The following is a 24,405-nucleotide window of genomic DNA, read 5'->3' on the forward strand; positions in this document are numbered from 1 at the left end:
AAGCATTGCAAATGGATGGGGGGGGGTCATTTAACAGAGATGGGTACCAAGGGGAGGCTGTGAGAAAACTGCTAGCCTCAGAGCAAATCCAGACCTGGGACAGCTCTGGCCAAAGCTGTGTGCTGCGTGCTTTTCCTCCAAAATTACTCATTAAGGCAGGCGCTGTTTTACATCAGGAGAACCTAGTTCATAAGCTTTGCTCATTAGCCACAGTGCTACCCCACGGCTCCTTCAGCTCTCAGCCAGTCTGTACTCGTGTTGGGAGCATCTTCTGACCTAATTTCTTGCAGCTTAAGCATTCGGCCATGCTGGGTTGCTGCAGCCCCTGGCCAGGGAGTGTGATGAGGCATCTTTCCGCCTGACTACAGCCCAGTGACAGAGATGTGATCTTAATTGGACACTGGCAATGGTGAAGGTGTTTGCACCATTGAAATGGGTAAATGCTAGAACCTGGCCTTTCTCCATGCCCTCCTGTTAGCTGTTAATTATTAAGACACTTATGAAAATAATATTTGAGTCAGTACTTCTCACTCTACTTAATGGCCTTAAAGTGATTCCACCCTCCAGCTGAGAGACTAGACCAACCTCAGGACTGACAAGCTTCACGTTTTGGCTAACCCAACTCATTCCCTTCAACCTTGCAAAGAAGACAAAGCTGGCAATGTTTCCAGTTCAGAGGCGAGGACCTGAAGGGGCCCTACTTGGAATCATGAGGTCACCTCAGAAATGGGTAACCAGTTACCAGGGATCATCTGGAATCTCTCATGTCTGAAAATGCAAAAGTCTTACCTTCTGAGAAGTCACAGTCCCTCCATTCCTTAGGAAAAGACATGGCAGAGAAGGTGTTGGACTCAACAAGGAGGGAATACCAAGGCAGGGGTCATAGGGAGTCTTGGAGATGTTCTGAGTCATATGGACATTTAAAAATATTTTAAATTTTATGAACAAGGATACTTTGCCTACGTGTATGCCTCTATACCATATGCATGCCAGGTGCTTACCAGGCCAGAAGAGGGCACCAAATGTCCTGCAACTAGAGTCATAGGTTACCTGAATTACCTTGTGGGTGCTGGGAAATGAACCTGGGTTCTTTAGAAGAGTAGCCAGAACTCCTAACTACTGAGTACTCTTTCCAGCATGAACACAATTTTGAAACTACTTACTCAACCTTAATTTATTTTTTATATATCCCCAAACTCAACACGATGAAACTTCAAAGGGACAGTATGTCAAAAAACTACAGATCCACTGCTGGATTCCCAGCCACGCATGGATTTTATGAATTGTTTTTAAGCTATTGTTCTGGCAGAAAACAAACATTTGTCAAATATGTAATCATCACTATTCTACTTCAGTTCTTCTTAAGTGAAAGTGGGAATTAGGAAGGGTCTCAATTGTGAGACACAAAGATGGACGTTTCCTTCAGGGACCCTGCAGCTTCAAGAGGGCAACGGAAGGAGCCTTGTTGTGTCCCAAGTAGTCAAAGCTCTTGTTCCCATAAGATGGGAGATGCATCTAGGGATTGACTGTCTCAGGACCCTTTAAATGTACATGTATGTGTCGCTTTAAACTAAGAAGTAGCCAAGAGCCTCTCCAATGTCATGTAGTGCTGTGCACTGAGTAGTGTGTATGTGTTTGACTACCTGACTCCATGGGCCTCTATTTCCTGGTTGACTCCAGAAAGGTAGATGGTACCAAATGTTCTCAGTGGGTGTATTGGTGACTTGTTCCACCAGTAACCAAAATACGAGGCAGGAAAAAATAAATTACAGAAGACAGCCCATCATAATGGGGAAGAGCAGATGGTCCATCATAGTGGGGAGGGGCAATGGCCCATCATAGTGGGGAGGGGCAATGGCCCATCATAGTGGGGAGGGGCAATGGCCCATCATAGTGGGGAGGGGCAATGGCCCATCATAGTGGGGAGGGGCAATGGGCCTATCATGGGGGGAGGGGCAGAGAGCCTACCGTAGTGGAGAGAGGTGGATGGCTCATCTTAGTGGAGAGAGGCAAACTGTCTATCATAGTGGGGAGAGCAGATGGCCCATCATAGTGGGGAGGGGCCAGATAGCCCATCATAGAGGAGAGGGGCAGACAGCCCATCCTGGTGGGGAGGGGCCAGACAACCTGTCATAGAGGGGAAAAGCAATGACAGCAGCTTTGTGGCCCAGGGCTGCTCACATGGTAGTAGATAAAAGTAGAGAACATGGCTGGGATCTCTACAAGTTTGCTCCTAGTGATCTACTTCTGCCAGGCCCCACACCATAAAGGCCAGCTCATGAGGGTTTTGGGGAGATGGTTCAATAGGTAAAGTGCTTGCTGCCAGCAACCTGAGAACACCCTTGACAATGCAAATCAACCCCAGGATAGCCAAGGCTTTCTCCAGCTCAAACCCTCTGTCCCTTCTTGCCATCCCCTCTCTGCCTGTCTTCCCATCTCTCTTCCTTCACGTTCCCGTCTGTGTGAATGTGGCTACTTAGACCAATGAGTGTCTGCCATGTTTGTCCTCAGGGTCCAGCTTGCTCTGCTGAACATGGCATCCTCATGTTCTATTTTCCTCTATATGTCGTAATTTTCTTCTTCTAAAAACAGAGATAATACTTCAACAGAAGCCTAGGCAACGCTTGCTCTCAGTGGACACTTTGGGGTTGGTGATTCCTGATGAACATTGTGGTTTTACAAGCCTGCAGAAAGAGTCATGTGAGGAAAATGGAGGCAAGTTCTTTGCCTGCTTCCCCTCAGCTGCTCCAAGGCCACCCCACTCCTTGTTTGGGGCCTCACCCTCTCTGCTCCAGTCCAGTTTCCTCATCTGTGGGAACAGAGACCTGTGGTTCCCTAGGCTCTGATGACAATGAGAGGGACCCAGTTGGAGGGACCCGGTGTGGGGTGTCTGAAGAAAGGCCTTGCAGAATCACAGGATGTGATCATTGCAGGGCCATACATGCATCCTGCCCAGGTGCTTCTTGTTCATAAAAGTTTTAGCGAGCGAGGCAGCTCTAATCCCTATAAAGAAAATGGTTTTTCCTGCCAGGAACTAATAAGTTCCTAGCCACACTGAAATATCTTCTCAGCTGGGTTATTATACTTACATAATGAAATTACTTTGATTATAACCATTAATCAAGTTCGCGTTTCCAAGCTAGAGAGTGTTGTATTTGATGCTAGGCTTTAGGAAGGACAGTCTCTTCACTTCCTGGCAGTGGGGCCAGGCTGGCTGACATGATTAAACCTGTCAGGGCAATGACACAGAGTGCTTAGGCTTCATATCAGATCCACTCTGAAGTTGCTTCTCATCTGTTATTAGAAGAAATCTGATTTATTTTGCATGACAAGCATGAATATTAACCAAGATACATTAAAATGTTTTTTCTTCCCCTCCCATTCACAAGGAGATGGGACAAACCACTTTGTCCTGATAATTTTTTCCCCTTTCCCAATCTGGTTATGTATGTAGATACTCTGTTTGTGCCTAATAGAAAGACTCACTAATACTTCGAGGAGAAAATAGATAAGTAAATAGACCTGTACCGCCTGCTGAAGTGACAGTAAAGAGGCAGGTGGAAAAATTGTCAAAAACCATGGCTTTATGCAGTAGGGGCTAGGATATTGATTAGAAGAAGGTCATGGGTAGTGCTTTAATCAGTCTCATAGACAATGGCTGTCCTGGAATTCACACTCCTGTGGCACTCCCTCCCACTGCCTCCAGAGCCACCAGACCATGTGACCATGGGTATGGCTGAAGCAGTCAGTGGCTTCTGCCTCCCAGATGAGATCGTAGAATGTTGATGACCTCCATTTTGGGAATGGCCTTCCATCACTGGCTGCAGAGGAGGTGCTATGATGTCACTAGGATGCTCTGGCCGCCTACCGAAGGACCGTGAGGGAGAGAGATGTCAGGCTGCTGCCGACCCGCATTGAGCTTGGAAATGGATTTTCTCTCAGCTACTTTCGTCCTCATCAAGTATTCTGATACAGTTTTCAGAAAGCAAGCAGTTTCCATGGAAACAGAGCCAGCAGTTTCCAGGTGGCTTGGGGATGGACACAGCGAATCGTTGGGCCCCGGGCTGTGATCTGGCTTTTGAGCAGGTGCTTCTCATGAACGTGCCGTTCGTTGTGGAGGGTGGATAGTCACCCTCATTAAAAGCACTGGCTGGTGCTCTATACCACACGTCTTTACTGTTTCAGTGCCTGGGAGCCTGGCCCGGGATACCCTGGAGCTCAGTGAGGGGCTCCCTCATGGCAGAATATAGCATCTCTCAGGTATCCCAGGGGCTTCCTTCACCTGCAGACTCTTGTCCACGAAGACAAGATCTTCTATCCTTCCTGCCTTTGAGTTGATAAACTTCGCGCATTTGTTAAATTTCAGAAGTGTCTTCACATTTTAAAGTCACATTTGGGCTCTCTCTGTGTCATTCTCCAGAATGTTTTCATTAAGCCTATGCTCCTATTCACTGGCATGGGTGCTGGTGTGTTTGTGTTTGGCATTCATCTTTGTGTCATTGTTTACTGAGTGCCTTTATGGACAGACTCCACGAGCGTTGCGATGGTGATGGCTGATGCCTATGCTCACAGCTTTACAAGCTTTTAGCCTTTATGGCAACTCTAGGAAATAGGCACCAACATGCCCTCCTTTTGATGATTCAGAGAACGAGGCTCTGCTAGGCCCACTCTTCAGGACATAGAGGCAGTTAAGCACCTTTCCCCACCTGTGTGTGAATTCATGAACACCTCAGTGTAGCCTTGCCTGGTTCTGAATTGTCTATAAAATAATACCACACTTCTGCATTCTTCTGTGCCTTGCCTTTTCATTTTATGTTGTGTGCATGTGTATGTGTGTGTGCGTGTATGTATGTGTGTGTTTATGTGTGTTTGTATATGTGTTTATGTGTGTGTTTATGTATGTGTGTGTATGTGTGTATATGTGTGTATGCGTGTGTGTACACGTGTATGTGTTTTGTGTGTGTTTATGGGTGTATGTATGTGTGTGTTTATGTGTGTTTGTATATGTGTTTATGTGTGTGTGTTTATGTATGTGTGTGTATGTGTGTTTATGTGTGTATGTGTGTATGTGTGTATGTGTGTGTTTGTGTGTTTGTGTTTATTGTATGTTTGTATGTGTGTGTGTGTGTGTTTGTGTGTTTGTGTATCTACAGCATGTTTTAACAAACAGTGCCCAGTGTTGTTTTTCCATTGAATATTTCCTTGCACGAGGTGAGTATTCTACAGTTTGTTTATTGCGATTTTAGCTTAATGTGGCTTTTTTGGACGTGGTGGTGCTTAGGTGTATCTGTGTGTGGGATGAGCACATACGTATGTCTGTTCACATATATGTAGGTGCATGCATATACGTGTCTGTGAAGGCCAGATGATGATGTCTGCTGTTTTTCTTAATTAGTGTACACCTTTTGTGTTTGGGCAGAATCTCCCAGTGAACTTGGAGACTGCCGACTTAGCTAGTGTATCTAACCAGCTTGCTTTCAGGATCTCCTGTCTCCACACCAGCAAGCTGAATGCCACACTCGCCTGCTGTTTACATGGGTGTTGAGGACCTGAACTGTACGTAGTCTTCAGGCTTGCATGGTAAGCACTTTGACTACTCAGACATATTCCCTACCCTAGTCTTCAGATTTTGACCACTTCCAACTCTGAGCACTGTTGTGGGTGAAGTATCATCTTTTATTCATGAGTTGCCCACGTGTAGTTAGAGAGGAGTTTCTAGTCATCATCTGTGAATATCTACAAATTTATATGGCTATGCATCTTTAGAAGATGGCTGTAAAAATGTTCAGATCCTCAGGCATGTGCACTACTTTTTGTTTAAGAACTCAGTTTTCTAGGAGAAACTCTGACCTGTGTAGTATTACACATTACCTGAGGACTTTCTAGAGATGTGCATTCTGCATGCCCCGTGCCCAAGAAATTCCAAGAAATCCTCTGCTGCTACTGTACTTGGTGAAGCAGGATGGTCACTACCTAGGCCTGTTCTCCCCTTCACCATGGAGGCCAGAGCCTGGATCAGACCAGCACAGGAGCCAGCTTCCTCACAAGCCTCTGATGCTGCTCCTCCTCATCTGTCAAATGAGCACAAGGCCACTGTTCCCTACCCCTGCCACGCAGACACCAGGGAATCCTTCCAGTCTGAAAAGTTGGTGATTTTAGCCATAGCTCCTTCAGCTGAGACCTATGTCTCCAATTGCTTTTCTCACCTCTATTATACACTATTCTATGACAAACAAGCACAGACTCTAAGGTAAAACAAAAGCCACATGAAGGTGATGGCTTTAGGGAAACCAGGCGGGTTTAAAACTGTAGTGTAGCTTGTGTTTATGCGTGTTTGTGTATTAACATGTGGGCGAATGAGGTAGCATGAAGAGGCCAGAGGTTGGCCTTGGGTGTCTTCCTCAGATAGTCTCCACTTAACCCACAGCATCAGTCTTTCTGGAAATAGCTGTCAGGTCCCTTGCAAGGCCGGCAGGGCATCACCACATACTTTCCACCTGAATTATCATAAAGTCTTCCTCCCCAATTTTATACAAAACCCAAGACAAAGTGCGATTTTTTTGCAGCATGTGTTTGAAAAATGAATACATGGCTATAGATTTCTTGTTTAGCAGTGTTTTAAAGCTGGGGAATCTCGAAGTTCTTACACACCTCTTTGAGCTTGCCAGATTTTATAGGTTTTATGAGAGGACCCTTAGCTGGGTGTCTGTGGAGACACAAGATAGCATGGATGTGTCTTCAGAGGAGAAAGCACAGCCTTGGAAAGAACAGAGAGCTCAGCCTGCTGAGCAGGACATCATGTGAGAGGGGAATTCTGCTCAAGTACCACAGTACAAGCAGTATTTGTGGTGCCACAGGATGGGGGTTGTGTCCTAGGTTTTAAATAAATGCCAGGAGGAACTTGTATGTGACATGTAGACATGCATGCATGCATGCATACACATGCCAATGCTCTTCCTTGCACTATATGTAAATCCAGAAGCCCAGCTGCATATGTCTGGTGTCCTGGCAGAGAAATCTAACCAGCCAGGAGCATCTCTCCAATGCCTCCTGTCTGTCAATTGTGGCCTCTGAAAGGAAGACAGAGGATGCTGGGCTAGTCAGCAAACACTGCTGTAAATGAGGAGGTATTTTATGACCTAGTGTTCTCAGCGGGGAGGGGGTGGTGATTTAGGTGCCGGAGGCCTGTGACGCTACATGTGTAACTGTTCTCCCAAGGGAAGTGAGCAGGCTCTAATTGAGGTATTGACAGCTCTAAATGAAGCATAAACCTGCTAGGAAGATCGAGGGGAAAATGAGCACTGCTGAGTTGTGCATGCTGGGACCCATGCAGCTTTCAACTACTGGTCATTCATGCATGAGTGAGCTTCAGAACCCCGAGACTTAGGTCACCCCAGATACTTGGTCTCAAGCTAAACAGCCAGGAGATTTCTGAGTAAGGCACTAGAAGCAATGCCCCTTTCTCCTTACTGCTCCAGTATCCTTCCATATGAAGGTTAACAGGACATTATCCCATACCTACAACCCACATGTGCAAGACCAAACATATGATCCCACAATATGATCGTACTCATACAACTTACATGTATGATCTCACACATACTAGGCCATACATATGATCCTACATACACAAGACTGGGGCAGGAAAAAAACTGAAACAGGCTTCGTTATACTTGTGACCATTAGATAACATTGGCTTCTTATGAAGAACGCCCACAGTACTATTCTCTCTATTCTTGTGTGTGTTGTGTGTGTGTGCGTGCGTGTGCATGCATGTGTGTGTGTTTACATGCACATGTGTATGAAAACCATAGAGCAACCTTGGTTGCCGTTCCTGACTCAATAACTAGTGGTGAGAGACCAAGGATTGGTCTCAGACTTTTACCTCTATGCACACCTATATTTACATATGTGCATCCATATATGTATACACCAAACACATAATGTGGACATACACACATGCCCATAATACAGAGCAACATCTTTATCTTTGTATCATTAGGTCCATTGGCTGAATTTTATCCTATGAAATTGATTACATGTATGTGCACAGTTTATTTGGAAGGTCATTCACTATAGCTTGTCAGTGATCATCGGAACTCTGAAGCTCATACAACACAAGTGTTTATAGGCATTTAAAGAAGTTGTCTAGACAAGAGGACACTTGTTCAAGAAACACTCAGAACTATATTTAAAACTCATACACATGCCTGTGTGTTTGTGGTAGACCTTCCATCATAGGAGAAAGCCTTTCTTCTTGCTTTTGGGTGTGTTCACATGATTTTCTCTTTGTGTCCCACGTAAGTGGACAGGCAGGCATGATGCATATGCTTGTCACCCCAGTGCTGGGGAGGTTGAGACAGAGGAACAGCTGGAGCTTGATGGCCATCTAATCTAGTCTAATTAGCATCATATCATGGACAGAGCTTTCTCAAAGAGTGGAATTGCTCCTGGGGATGAATTCTGAAGTGTCCTCTCACTTACAGTAGACACACAAACACACACAGACACAGACACACATAGACACACACAGATATAAACACACACACATAAACACACACACACAGAGAGAGAGAGAGAGAGAGAGAGAGAGAGAGAGAGAGAGAGAGAGAGAGAGAGAAGAGAGAGACAGAGAGTCTGAGATGACTCAGCAGGTAAAAAGCACTTCCACGGAAGACTGACCATCTGAATCCAGTATCTGGAACTCATGGTAGAAAGAACTGATTTCCTATAGTTGTCATCTGACCTCCAAATAGACCATGGCACATGTACCCCCAATCATCTCCTCTGTCTCTCTGTCTCTGTCTCTGTCTCTGTCTCTCCCTCTCTCTCTCTCTCTCTGTCTCTCTCTCACATACACACACAACTAATAATATTATTAAAAATTATGATGTATCAAATACATGGAATGAAAAAGCACCTGTGTGTGGAAGAACCAAATTGTATTCTAAACATGTCTGCTTATGCTGGCTGGGCCAATGACTCAGGGGGAGATTGGCAAAGAGTTTGCACTGAAGTGCAAGGACCCGAGCTGGTTTTCAGCACCTATGTGAAGAAGCTAAGGGTACCATGCACTTGTGAGCTCAGTGCTGAGGAAGTAGAGGCAGGAGGGTTCTGAGGGTTCACTGGCCAGCTAGTTTGACTGAACTAATGAGTCCCAGATTCATTGAGAGATTCTACCTCACAGAATATGTGTAATATAACACTCGACATTGAACTTTGGCCTCCACAAATGCATGTACTCGTGTGTGTACATACCCACCACGTACTAGCACACACACACAAGAACATGTAAGCATACATGTTCAAAGTACACTATTGAGTTCTATATTGCTTCTCAACACATCTCTTTGTATATAATATATATCATATATGAATAAAAAAACAAGAAATGTTCAATATCCTTAGTCATCAGGGAAATGAAAATCAAAACAACCCTGAGATTCCATTTCACACCAGTCAGAATGGCTAAGATCAAAAACTCTGGTGACAGCAGATGCTGGTGAGGATGTGGAGAAAGAGGAACACTCCTCCATTGTTTGTGGGATTGCAAGCTGGTACAATCACTCTGGAAATCAGTCTGGAGGTTCCTCAGGAAATTGGACATAGTACTATCTGAGGACCCAGCTATACCACTCCTGGGAATATAGCCAAAAGATGCTCCAACATACAACAAAGACACATGCTCCACTATGTTCATAGCAGTCCTATTTATAATAGCCAGAAGCTAGAAAAAATCCAGATGTACTTCAACAGAGGAATTGATACAGAAAATGTGGTACATTTACACAATGGAGTACTACTCAGCTATTAAAACAATGACTTCATGAAACTCATAGGCAAATGGATGGAACTAGGAAATATCATCCCGAGTAAGATAACACAATCACAAAAAAATCTCCAAAAACAAAAAACACACACACGGTACACATTCACTGATAAGTGGATATTAGTCCAAAAGCTCAAATTACCTGATACAATCCACAGATCACATGAAGCAGAAGAATAAGGATGACCAAAGTGTGGATGCCTCAGTCCTTCTTAGAAGGAGGGACAAAACTATTCATAAGAGGGGGAGACCAAGTTTGGAGCAGAGACTGAAGGAATGACCATCCAGAATCTGTTCCACCTGGGGACCCACATAACCACCAAACCCAGACAATATTGCTGATGCCAAGATGTACATGCTGACAGGAGCCTGATATAGCCATCTCCTGAGAGAGGCTCAGTCAGAGCCTGACAAACACAGAGGCGAATGCTAGCAGCCAACCACTGAACTGAAAACAGGGTCCCCAATGGAGGAGTTAGAGAAAGGATTGAAGGAGCTGAAGGGTTTTTGCAACCCTATAAGAACAACAATACCACCAACCAGGGCTTCCAGGGACTAAACCTCCATCCAAGGAATACACATGGACAGACCCAAGACTCCAGCTGCATATGTAGCAGTGGATGACCTTGCTGGACACTGATGGGAGAAGAAGCCTTTGGTCTGCAAAGACTGGAACCACTAGTGTAGGAGAATGTCAGGGCCGGGGGGGTAGAAAGGAGTGGGTGGTTAGGTGGGTGAACAACCTCATGGAAGAAGGGAGGGGGGATGGGATAGGGGGTTTAAGGGTGGGAAACTGGGAGAGGGAATAACATTTGAAATGTAAATAAAAAATCCAATAAAAAATAAAAAAAGAAATAAAATAAAAATATCTCAAAAGTGAGTATACACATCGTATTCAATTTCTACATTGTATTTTCTAGTTTAACTTAATCCTTTATAATAAACACATCATTTCTCCAAATAGAAAGAAAAAACTATTTTGCTTTTGGAAAGAAAAGCAACTAAATAACACAACCCTCAAGGGTAGTGGCTCGCATGTGTGATTCCCTCCGGACAGGGGCTGAGTGTTTCTCAGTAGCCCTATGCCCAAGTTCAATCAGGCACAAGCCACCATCAAAGGAAGTGTCAGCGGACCCCTTGGGACACACAGAATTGCAAATTGCTTTTCCTTATGTCAGGACTTCTCCGCAGGGAGTTCACACTGCTGCATTTGCTCAAGGCCCAATGACTTATCCAGCAGGAGAAAGGTGGGAAAAGTCTCTAGTTCCCCGTTTCTTCTTACCACTTCAGACATCAGCCTTGAACAATCAGCCTGACACTTGAAAGCAGCATGGCCAACATAGGGAGCACCCTTCTTATCAGAACTAAGTAAAAAAATCTCCAATACAATAGACCCAAAGACAAAGTCTAAGCTACTGTGCCTTCTCTTGGGAGGCTTGGAGAACAAAGGAGCTGGCAGCTAGATGAGAGGGTGCTATTCTAAGACCTGCAATCAAGAATAATTATAGGGGTGATGCTCTGTGGACTCAGAAAGGAAGCCTTAGCCACTTGGACAATGAGCAATTTTACCCCACATCTTCCGTTGCTGGGGACCTCAGTTGTTTGCTATGGTGGATGAAGTGAGTACACCTGGTTCTGCCTTGACAACAGTCAAAGCAGAAGGTTGCCAAAGAAGGACAGAGGGGAGGGCTAGTGAGGAGACTGGTGGTGAGTGTGGCTAAGCCCAGATCCTGGGACCAGCGCAGCATGTTGGGCTTTGAACCAACCAATTACAAGGAAGCAGTATGGGGTATGAGGACTGGCTTCACGTTTTTTCCTAGAGTCTGTAGGGACACCTGCACCTGTAGACTTCCTGACTTCCAGTAACACTCATCTTGTCCACTCTTAGCCTTATGGTTTTGTTTGGGTCATTTGTCCATTGTTTTGAGACAGGGCCTAACATTGTAGACCCAGTCCTCTAAGTGTTGAGGTTAGAAGTATGACCTACCATTCCCAGGCTGTGTGGGCTATTCTAATGATACCTAGACTACTGTTTTCTATGCTCTTCCTTCACACTCCCCAAACCTGAAGAGTATTTCTGTAAGTAATCATATGCTAACTGATTACACCACTGAAGAATCTGCCTGAAGGGAATTTTTAATCAGTCGGCCTGCTATCACATGACCCACATGAAACTCCTTACTCTTAATAGTCCTGTGTTCCAGACTCAAGCTTGGATAGATTCTTGGACCCAGGGTCAGTCGGCGACTTGAATCTTCACTGTTTTAATTCAGAAAGTTTCCAATTAGTTTTCTCCTTTCAGGTTTCATGGCCATCACCCTAGCTCAAGTCTCAACCAGTGTGCCCAGCTGGGGTGTGTCTTTCCTGGATTGAACTCAGGCCTCAGACAGGCTCAGATTCCTGAACTGCCATTTCTACCTTTGGTGTCTTTCATTGCAATGCACAGTGGCACCTTGCTATCCACCAGGACTCAATACCCAAGGACTATAATTATACACAACTTTTCATCCTGCTGAAACCCTGTCTTGGTGATCAACTTCCCCTCCCTCCACATAACCACTGGTCTTGCCCTGGGATAGCTCTAGTGTTTTTCTCTCTGCCCCACTTAGCATGCTGTAGTCTGAAGGAGAATTCTTTATGTCCAGGCATTGTGGAAAATGTCTCTATTTCTGGAGTCTAAATGCCACTGTTTAGCTGGTGGCCAACTCATATCCTACCTATCCCCTTACCTTTCTGTGAGAATCTGTCTTCCCTGGGGTCCTGGACATTTAATGAACACATCACAGTTAATGAACGTCCAGACCCACCTGTGCTCTCTGGCATTCATTTTCCTTAATTATTCATTTTGAAACACAAATCTCACAGGAAGCCTCAAAGCTACTGAGGAGTCCTGCACGCATGTCACCCAGCTCTCCTCACACTGTGATTCTTATGAAGTCATGACATAATATTAAAGCCAGGAAATGGGCATTAGAACATTGCCCTCTCAAGCTTCATTCACTCACTAGTGTGTGTGTGTGTGTGTGTGTGTGTGTGAGTGAGTGAATGCACTGTGTGTACACATGCATATGGTGTGTGCTTATTTGTGTGTGTGTCTGGATGCCTGTATGCCCAGATGTGTATGGTATATTTGTATATTTGTGTGCATATATCTGTGTATTCCAGTGTATATAACATTCTACATAACTTCATCCCATTACAGCCAAGGTAGACATGTGCTCCATGACCCCAGAGCTCTCTAGTTCCAAGGCTGACTTTTTAAAAGCTACCACAATGTTCCAAAATCTATTCAGCTTACATTCTTTCTTCTTGCTTAGCAGTGGGAGTCCATTGAATGAAAAGATGAGTTTTTAAGACTTGCCACTCATTAAGAAGAATCGGGTCTTTTGCAAGTTTGGGTACTTGTGGCTTATGGATTAATGGGCTATGAACATTCCTACACAGGGATATTTTTGAGGACACAAGTTTTCAGCTCTCTCAGATAAATGCCTCGGAGTTTAACGGATATGTCACACAGTATGCAAACATCTCATTTTATTGGGAACTGTCCAGTAGTTTCCGGAGAGACTAGACCACTTGACATTGCCACCAGCTGTACTTGAAACCCATTCCCACTCCCCAAGTCTTTGCCAGAATGTGACATTAGAGTTGGCTTTTATTCCCACTATTTTCATAAGTGTATGGCGAACTATTTCATCCTTCAACATCCTGCATTTAATCACGTATTTTTTTTTAAATTTTCAAACATATACAAATTTTTGTTTTACATGGTTATATTTCATAGAGGTCAAAACAAATGGAGATATTTTATTCTCACCCCGTTGTTTCTCCCTGGTTCTATTGGAGTGGGTGACTCACACAGGTGCCCATGTTCTTGTGTGTATTTCTAGTATATCTTTCCACATATATGAGCAATAACATGCAGGTAACACTTGTATGTTTGGTCTTTCAAGGCCTCTTACTGTGGATTATTGTCCGTCCATTTGGCTAGAGTGAAACCATTGTCCCAGGTTGGATATAAATGCTTTCTCCTCCAAACCCTGCTGCACTCACAATAAAGATGTTGCAGTCTACTTTTGGGTTTGTACATTTCACATGTACTTTTCCGTAACACCACAAAGAAGGAGGGTTTCTCCTTCAAGGCAGGGCATGACAAATATGGCAGGTGCTCTGAACTCAAAAAGGAAACTCTGTTGTTTGAAGTATTTAAGTGCTGAAGTCTCTTCAGTTCTGTGCCAAAGTTGGTGGGTAGAGGGGGCAAGCAACAGCACCTTCTCACCCAATGGGCATGGAACAGTGGACATCTTACTGACCTTACCTCAACAGCGCTCTCCCTACTCCCTCCCATCCTCCAGCCTTCATCTCTCTCTTCCTCCACTCTTACCTCCCTCCCTCCTTCTCCCCTCCACACATTTTCTTCTTACATAGCAATATCAGCATCGTTTGGTTTGGACAGAACCACAGAGCTTCAGTTGTGCAGAGGCAGGGCTGAATCTCCTCAGAGGACTAGGTCTTTAGTTCTCTCAGACCAGCCTACTGCTACCTTCCCACTTCCTGGAAGATCGGTACCCATTTCCAGAGAGGTGTTTAGCCCCTTTACCAACCTCCCCTTTCACCTTCGCAGGCAGGCTTGTGATTCCTAAGCACCCTACAGTGATGAGGCTGACGGGAGAGATGACCCTTGGTGCTCTTTCCCCCATCTTATGTGACTTGATGTTTGAGGTGCTTTTACCAAGCCCTTTTCTTAGTTACGCTCTGCCATGGCTTCTGCCTTTGGGAACTTTCGAATGCCCTTTCTGAACAAGGGGCCTTGTTCTGAACAAGCTCGGAGAAGTAGGCAGGACACTGAAGCTCTCACTGCTTTCAGTATCTTTTAGTACTGCCTGGCATCCTAGAAGCCTCCTTGCAGGTCCCAGGGGCCTGCTGTGGTACTGTCAGTCTTTGTCCCTGTAGACTTTAGTTCCTAAGTGTACAATAACTGCCCGAACCATGGCAACCAGGAAGAAAGGGAGGCCCCTCTTCTTATTTCTCTGGGGAGCTCAATTGGCTTGTACACAGCCCAACCTGGACGGAAAATGCTGTCTCCTATCCAGCTTGTCACCTGTGCCAAGCGTTCTGACCACCATAGGAAGAGAATATTTAAAGCACTCACTGGAGCGGGACTTTATTCCAAGACACCCATGCTCCAAAAGCTCACGGGTAGACCACAGTGTGGTGAATGCATACAACATAAAGAGCTAGTCTGCTATGCTCTGGGGTCTATAAAGAAGATTTTGTGCTGTTAGCATTTAAATCAGGAAGCCCATGCTTATCTAAACAAGTAGGCCCAATGCATAATGAGCAAATGGCGTTTGTCTAAATGATTTACAGTAAGGGAAAATGGCCAGGTCTTCTTCCACGTAAAACTGTGATGCTTGAACCAAAATCTTTCAAGATAGGTCCAGCCACAAAAGTGCATTCATGCCAATATCCCTGCTGTGGAAATTTCAATAAGCAACTCAATGCATGAAATCATTTCTTTTGGTCTCTGACCCAAAACATGATATCCATTTTTATAGGTTGATGTTATTAGCAGGTGAAGGCAGGTACAGGATAGAACAAGGCCTGTCATTGGGCAAGAAGGAAGGATGGGCAGGAGAAATGTTTTAGAGAGGCAGAGGAGGCGGGAGCGAGGAGGAGAGAGCTTAACATGGCGGTGGATGTTAAGATTCCTCTCTGTACATATTCCAGGCTGTTATGACTATTCTTAAGGGATGGGTGTGTACAGGATTCTGTGTTGTCTAGATGGGCAAATTATAACTTATCAATTGGATCAAAGGATATTGTGTGATGTGTTCTTTCATGTGGTGACTTAATTGAGTTCAAGAGAGTGTATGGTGGCAGGATGCACAGCCCGCCACGGAATTTGGATGTGTATGTCTGGCATGGTGGAAACCAACCAAGAGAACTGTGAGTGAGGGCAGGGTGCTGTGTTGGAATGGCTTTTGGACATCGGGTCAGAAAGTAGATGTAGACAGTGTGGAGCTTCTGAGATAAATTAGTGCTAGTTCCAATGGCCTACCATAGCCAGGACTAGCTAGAGAGCGCAACCAACGGGGTAAGCATGGGAACCAGTTCTGCCATTTCTTTATTTTTACCGCAACACATTTTGATGAAATTTATATGAAACCAGTTTTATCTAGAAAGAGTTAACACAGTATGCCTTCCAGAAAGGCATGTGTGTTTCTGAGTCCCACTTGAATCAGAGAATTAGTTGCATGTCTGCTATTCATCTCCAATCAGTGGCAAAGCCAGCAAGAGTCTCGAGTGGAAGTGTTGACCCACTGTTAGAGATTTGTGTCACCACTTGAATGTTAATTCACTGGAAAATGGATTTTACACCTGACAGGCAGGGCAGTGGTCTGGAAGGCAGCACAGGTGACCATAGTAACCTTGGCTGGGAAATTGGAATGGTCACTTGCTCCCTCACCTGAATTGTCATTCCCAGAGCATGTGATGGCACAGAAGAGACATCTTGCAGGACCAAATGCCAAGTGTCATTTTGAGGCTGTGACAGTTCTGTGTCCATTGCTTTATTTTTAAGTTCAGTTTCCATAGAGAAAAAGGATAAACGAGTGTGAGTAGTCAACCAGAACAAATGATCCTGTTTCTAAGCTGAACTCAGTGGATTGTTCATGTCTGATTCTGAAACACAGGATGGCTTCCTAAAGAGAAGCTAACCCACTTCTCAGATGTCAGAGAACTGTAACTCAAGACAGTCTCAGAAGACATTTATTTCATAGCATTTTTGTTACATTTCTTGAGACTGGTTTTCTGATGATAGAGTGAATAGAGTGAAGCTGGAGTTTAAATTTTAGAAAGTACAGTTTGTAATGCAGCTTGTGGATGGGGGAGGCGGTATTTATGAAGCCCCAGGCTCTATTGCCTAGTAGCAAAACAAATGGATGGATGGATAGATGGATGATTTAGTGCACAAAACTGTACAGAAGCACTCTGAAGAGAAGCAGTCGCATATCTACCAGTCAGTCCTTTCTCATTGTGAACATTTGATTTCTTCATCTTGTAAGGATGATACTACTTCTCTCCAAAATACTACCTGAAATGACTTATCCTTATATCTATATGTCTCTCATCCCTCATCTGGGAAGCTTATATTTCCAATAAATGGTTCCTAACCCAGTGACCCATGAGTGGCCAAGGTGTGGAGAAGAAGAGACTGAAGATTGCTCCTTCCTAGAGGGAGCAAATGTGCTGCCCCCTCAAGGCTCAGGGATCGTTATAAAAGATGGGGAAGAAAGAGCTTAAGAGCCAGAGGCTGTGGATGACCACACAGAAATACTTTCTTCTAGACACTGCAGGGCAGATATACATATGAACCTACAATGGTTGAGATGGCATGCACAAGATGTGTAAAAGCCGAACTAGACTAAAGGCAAGCATGCTGACATACACAGTCCCACCCCAACTGGAGAGCTTTGACAACCGAGAGACAATAAGAGAGGGAAAGACAGGTTTTCTGTGAGGGAGGCCGTTGGTAAGTTGATCACACTCCAGTGAAAAACCACACATCCAAGAATATTTGGGCAGCACAAATTGGTCTTGAAGGATTTAAAAAATAAAAGACACAAAATTTGGTGATAGAGAAGGGGAGATCAGGGATAGAGCTAAGGGTAAATATGATTTTAAAAAAGTGTATAAAACTCTCAAACAGGGAAGACAAATAAAAAGAAATGGAGTTTTAATATTATTTATGTGTCTTCTGTGATTACTAAGAGGTTTTACCTTAATATTACTACAAACTGTTGAATCAGAACAATAAACGCCCATCCAGGCAAGCCGTCCCTTGGTTTCTTAGGCACCATTATAGCGTGGTGTGAGGTTACTCATTGCATACGTCTCTGTGTAACACTTTTTTCCTCTTTTCTATAATTGGGATGGACGCATTGGGTCAACAGTGGTGAGCATTTTATGACTATTTTACATCGTACAGATTGCCTTAGAGAAAAATTTCCACCAAATATCACATCAGAATAAAGTCTTTGTGCCTGTCTGTCAATATTTATTATTATCCTCTGGGGGGGCACCTTTATATATACACTCATTAATAATGCCAGTATTCCATAAAATGTGGCCTTCCTCTCATCCGGCATTCTATTTTACAATCAGTATGTCTTTCTAAAATTAATACTAGTACCCATGATAACATTCTACCATACCTTTAACTTTGTCACATATTCTAAATACTACTTATTGAATATGCTCAATATTATTCATATGTAAATATACTTTACTTTTATATTAGATACAAATATCTGCAGGCAAATTAGGCTTAAGAATCTATGGAGGGCAACCTCATAGAAAAGCTCAAATAAGATTTTAAAAAACATTAGAATCCTGAACTCCTAGGAACGGATGATGAACTTTCTCTGTGGTGATTTGAATATGCTTGGCCCACGGAATATCACTATTAGGAAGTGTGGCTTTGATGGAGGAAGTGTGTCATTGTGGGCTGAGCTTTGACACACCTTCCTCCTAGCTATGTGGGAGCCAGTCTTCTCCTGATTGCCTCTGGTACAAGCTGTAGAACTTTCAGCCACATACTAAAATTCTTCTCCTCTAGAGCTAACCTACAGTTCAAATCACCCTCAGCAACAAAGTCTTCCACAGTCCTACCAGGATGGCCCATTATGCCCTATGTAAAGTATTTCACTGCTTTCCAAATCAACATTTTTCCAAACGAAAGCATGGTCAGGCCTATCACAGCAATACCCCAGAGTTCCTGGTACCAACTTCTGTTTTAGTTAGGGTTTTACTGCTGTGAACAGACACTATGACCAAGTCAACTTTTATAAAGGACAACTTTCTATAAACTTTTATTAACTGGGGCTGGCTTACACGTTCAGAGGTTCAGTCTATTATCATCATGGCAGGGAGCACAGCAGCATCCAGGCATGCCTGGTACTGGAGGATCTAAGGGTTCTACATCTTGTTCTGGAGACAAGAGGAGAAGATTGGCTCCCACGTGATTAGGAGGAGGGTCTCTCTAAGTCTACCCTCAAAGAGACACACTTCTAACAAGGCCACACCTCCTAATAGTGACACTCCCTCGGCCAAGAATATTCAAACTACCACATTCTCCAAGAGCTGTAAATGGGTTTACAACATATATATGTATATGTGTATGTGTTTATGTGTAGATATGTTTAGATTTGCTCTCCTCCCTTTTCTCCATCTTTCTGTCTCTGCTATGTTATTAGCTATTACATATAACCTTCCTCCTGTTTTTATAGTATAGACCCACAGAGCATGAGCTGGGGATATGTGGACAACACACAGACACACTGGGACACAGCTGATGTCTGCGCATGACTAACCTCCACTTTTTTCTTGAACCACCTTCATACAACTATCTCCAACAGCCAAGTCAAGAATCAGAAGACTCATGAAGGCAAACAGGCAAGCTGGAGTCAATAAAAAAAATGTAGAGGAAGATACTGAATCGAGTGTATAAGTAAAATCTCAGTGGCTGCTGAATATGAAGTGCCACCCATGGGCTCATGGACTTGATCATTTGGTCCCCAACTGTTGGCCCTGTGTGGAGAGGCTGTGGAACCTTTGGGCTGTAGCCTGCATCTAGAAGTAGATTGCTTGTGATGGACCTTCATGGATACATTTTGTCTGGTTCAGAGATTGTTGGCTATGGACCTGTGAGGAGCTATATCCTGGGTTCTGGCTGCTATGCTCTTCCTTCTGTGCTGTGACAGACAGAAAATTCTGAAACCATGCAGTAAATAAACCCTCCGTTAAGTTCTTCTGTCAGGAATTCTGTCATAGTGATGAGGAAATGTAACCAGTATAGAAAAATGATACTGAGAAGTGTGTGTGTTTGTGTGTGCATGTGTGTGTGTGTGTGTGTGTGTGTGTGTGTGTGTGTGTGTGTTGCTAAGATAAAATAAGACCATGGGTCTGAGACCTTTGGTTTGTGGGAGGAATCTGGAAGAATTTACAGATGTGGATGAGAGAAGCTGTCACACATTGTGACCTGTACCCAAGAGCACATTCTGCTGAAAAATCAGGAAGCCCAGATTTGTGATGGGAATTGTGCAATCAGACAGGAAACCATTCCAGTGGTAACCGGGAAAGAAGCTGATTATGTCTGGCCAAGGCCTGGATTTAAAAGTATTGTACAAATTTATTTGGTGGGTGAAATCCCATAGCCCCCAGGTTACGGTACAGTTATTGTTGGCTTCCTCAAGTCAGGAAGAACTGAGAGGAAGCACTCAGAGTCAACAGATGTGAAAGAGGTTGAGTGCACACGGTAAGGATGGGACATGTGTAAAGGACAGTTTGTGACAAAGCAAATCCCGTGGGCAGAGAGGCAGCTGTTGCCACAGAGAAGCTGTGCAGAGACGACAGGAAGGGGTTTCTGTGGCAGGACTCTGCCTGTCTGGAGCTCCAACGTGGGACTGTTGAGCTGCCTTGGTGGGTGAAGGTGTTCCCCACCTGACATGAGTCGCATCAGGAAGGACCCGATTCCCGAAACCTACCCTCTCAGCTTTACACATGTGCCGTAGCATGCACAGAGCATGCATGAACACATAGAGACATACTTAAATGTGTGAATAAAAACCCTTAAAAATAATCCAAGGTGTAAAACTGGAAACTCATGCAGACACTCATTCTGTGAATTTCGCCACTGAGGGGAATGCACGTTTCTCCCCAGTTCAGCCGTGAAGGGACTTGGAAGCCACCACAGAGGTGTGCTGAGTGGCCTCCACACCTCAGAGCTTGGAATTCTCCATATGAGACAGCTTTTCAGGTATGCACATTGCAAGAGGTATAGGGTCTTGGAGCTTGCGCCAAGGTTCCAAAAAGGCCTCGGAGGTCATTCCCAGAAACAAAGCCCCTGTGGGCACTAAGGGGTGGCTGTGTGTTGTATACAAACATATCTAGAACTCTGTGTATTTGTTACTTTTTGTGGTTGTTGCTGTGATAAAACGTCACTGTAAAAGGCAACTCAAGGAAGACTTTATTTTTGGTTATGAGTCCAGAGGGATAAGAGTCCATCACGACCTTGGGTGGATGGCAAACAATAGCAGGCATGGCAGCAAGGAAGCTGAGAGCTCACACTAGCTGTCATACCAAAAGCTTCAAAGACTAGCACAAATCAGAAAGTAAACTAGAAGGGTAAGACTTTGTACTCTCAAAGGCCACCCTCGGAGAGACACGTCCTCTGTCCTCTGTCACCCCCTGTTACACCTGTTATACCACCTAACTCTCCCCCAAACAGTGCCATCAACTGTGCTTTGTGTTCAAATGTCTGAGTCCATGGGAAGCAATTCTCATTCAAACCACCACACATACATGCAACATGACTAGAATTACTCCATACCGCATCTCGTCTGGCATGGAGAACATTTTGGAGAAGATGTGTGAGACTTAAGCTATTTTCAAACTATCACTAAGACACAATTCCCCTTTATAGGGTAAAAGCAAGACACGCCCACTTGCATGAGTCACGGTAGCTCTCAGCTGCTGTGTTCCTTGTTGCCACACTGTCATTTGAAGCAAATGGGTAGGCTGGGGAGATGACCCAGCAAGTAGTCAAACTTGCTGCTCTGGCAGAGGACCCAAGCTTGGTTACAGCACCCACAGCAAGCAGCAAGCTGTAACTCCAGCTCCAGGGGTTCAATGTTTCTGGCCTCAATGTACAATGGCACACACACATGCACACACACACACACCCTTATAAATAATAAAAACATATTTTTAAAATAAAACAAGCAAGAGCTGCTGCAGCTTCTCTTAAGCCTGTCCCCGGTGATACAGTAAAACTCTGTATTTTATTCCATCTGGTCTCTCAAGGGACACACTGTTTCCACCTTCACAGTGTCAACACAGGAAAACGAAAACCACTCATGTGTTCACACTGTTTCAACCTTCACAGTGTCAACACAGGAAAAGGAAAAGCACTCATGTGTTGGTTAGGAAAGAAAAGCCTTTTTGGGAAGACAAGCCTGGAGCTAGACAGCTCTGTTCGTCATATAACACGTTTTCAGGTCAAGAAAATGTGACAAGTTATATTTGGGGGTGGGGGTAAGGGTGGGGTATTCCACGAAGATAAAGAAGTGATGTCACTTCAGAGAAAACAATGGATTGTACTTGTTGCCAGGGATAAAATTAAAAATTCGGAGCTACTGTCAGACTTGGGGAAACACACTTCTTCGTACACATGTATACGCTGAACATGCCTCCCTGATATTTAAATACTTCTGGATGCCCTTAATGGTGGTGCTAAAAATGTGATTTAAGGAAAGACAGTATAATGGCATTATGTCAGTGTCTAGAACAGTCACAGAGCTAAATGAATCACTGTTTTCTAAAAGTGTTTCAAAACCACACATGTGTGAAAACTCCATTTACAAAGAAGGGCAAAATGTGTCATTCAGTTTTAAATGCAATCAGCATTACATTTTATTACAGTCAGGGGAGGAGAGGCTATGGGTATTGTTTCTGTCTTTTATGTCGACTCATCTTTTGATACTACCCCTTGCCAAGTTGTGGTATGGTTTCAGAGGAGCAGGGCATGGTTAGGGAAAGGGAATTACTCTGCCCTTAGCCAGCTACAGGTGGGTATAAGCTAAAAGCTGTGTTTTTGTTTGTATGTTATGCACTGTGCTTATGTGTCTGTATCTGAGTGTATGTGTATGCCTGTGTGTGTCTGTGTGTTTGTGTATCTGTGCATGTGTGTGTGTGTGTCAGGGTGTGTGTCTGTGTGTATGTGTATGCCTGTCTGTGTCTGTGCATGTATATGCATGTGTGTCTGTGTGTGTGTATGCATCTGTTGCGTATGTATATGCGTGTGTATGTCTGTGTCTGTGTGTATGCCTGTGTGTGTCAATGCGTGCTTATGCATGTGTGTCTGTGTGACTGTGTGTGTATGCATCTGCATGTGTGTTTGTATGCATAGGTGTGTGCTTCTGTGTGTGTGTCTGTGTGTATGTATATGTGTGTGTGTCTGGATGTGTGTCTGTGTGTATGTACATGCCTGTGTATGCATATGTGTATGGTGTGTGTGTGTGTGTATGTGTGTGTGTGTATGTGTGTATGTGTGTGTGTATTTGTGTATGTGTGTGTGTATGTGTATGGTGTGTGTGTGTATGTGTGTGTATGTGTGTATGTGTGTGTGTATGTGTGTGTGTGTGTATGTGTGTGTGTATGTGTGTGTGTATGTGTATGGTGTGTGTGTGTGTATGTGTGTATGTGTGTGTGTGTATGTGTGTGTGTATGTGTGTATGTGTGTGTGTATGTGTGTGTATGGTGTGTGTGTGTATGTGTGTGTATGTGTGTGTGTATGTGTGTGTGTATGTGTGTATGTGTGTGTATGTGTGTGTGTGTGTGTGTGTGTGTGTGTGTGTGTGTGTGTGTTACTTGGAAGGTGGAGGACAGCCCTCGCATTGGTCCTCACCTTCCACTTTGTTTGAAACAAGGCCTCTTATTTTTGTTCCACGGCACTCTGACTAACCGTCCCTCAAGCTTCAAAGGGTTTTCCTGTCTCTACCTCCCATCACTCTGTAGAAGTGTTAAGATTATAGATGTGACCTTTTGTGCCCTTCGATGGATTCTAGATCTAGGTCCTTACATTTACAAAGCAAGTGTTTTACCCCTTGAGCCATCTGCCAACCCATGAGTTACACCTTTCTCACAGTATTCAATCAAAACTGCCGGACACATAGGTTGGTGATGGCACGAGGCCTGCCACCCTCAAGAAGGCTTCATGGCACCCTTTCTCCACCACTTGCACTAGGATCTCTGGAAACCGTGTGGCATTTGCTAGATTTTCACATAGATAAGAAAGGGTGCCATGGGTGTGGGGGACATAGCAAAATGAAGGCTAGAGAATCATGACAGCTATAGCAAGGAAGGGAGGAAGCCCTTGGCTAAGTGCCACAAATAGTGGGTAATTTTAGCTTAAAAAGACAATGTGAACTTTTTAAATATCTCACGATCCACTCAGGAAATTGAGGCTTTTACATCCCTTCATTAACTAATTGGCTATAGCCGATGCATAAATTAGCATAAACAATTTCAAACAAGATTGGTTAAATAAGAATAAATCTGGTGTTGTGAACAGATTTATATTTAACAGTGTGTAGTCACTCAGCCATTTTGTGAGCATGTTAAAAAGAAAGAAAGAAAAAGAAAACAGAATTGATTCTCCATGAAAACAAGTACAGCTGCCGTGCAACAAAGTTTTGAGCTGTTGCAGCCTCATTAGACATTGATGGTGCCAGGATAGAGACAGGGCATCCCTGGGAAAGGGGAGATCACTTGGGGAAGGTAACATGTATCAAGACAATCTACAACACTCTATCAATAAATGGGCAGAGAATGATAATTGGCAATGAATGGCACCTTAATTTTGGGTTTGAAGTTGTGACAACTATCATAAATAAAAAATAAATTGTCTGGCGTAGTATGGATGTGAAAAGCTCACCATAGGCTCTTGTGTTTGAACACTTGGCCCTCAGTTGGTGCACAGCCTGGAAGGATGTGGAATCCTTAGGAGGTGGGGA

General features: G+C 44.1%; 1 protein-coding gene across 7 annotated transcripts in view; it reads right to left on the reverse strand.

Annotated features, from left to right (window-relative positions):
* The window catches only part of Dscam (DS cell adhesion molecule), a 578,367-nt gene that overhangs the window by 137,310 nt on the left and 416,652 nt on the right, over positions 1-24,405 (reverse strand). The window contains exon 1 of one of the 7 annotated variants that reach the window (XM_087575372.1): positions 1,969-2,010. The gene's annotated coding sequence lies outside the window, so the exon portion shown is untranslated. 7 annotated transcript variants of the gene reach the window in all.

The sequence above is a fragment of the Rattus norvegicus genome, chromosome 11 (assembly GCF_021556685.1).
Source record: "Rattus norvegicus strain SHRSP/BbbUtx chromosome 11, alternate assembly SHRSP_T2T, whole genome shotgun sequence".
Taxonomy (NCBI): domain Eukaryota; kingdom Metazoa; phylum Chordata; class Mammalia; order Rodentia; family Muridae; genus Rattus; species Rattus norvegicus.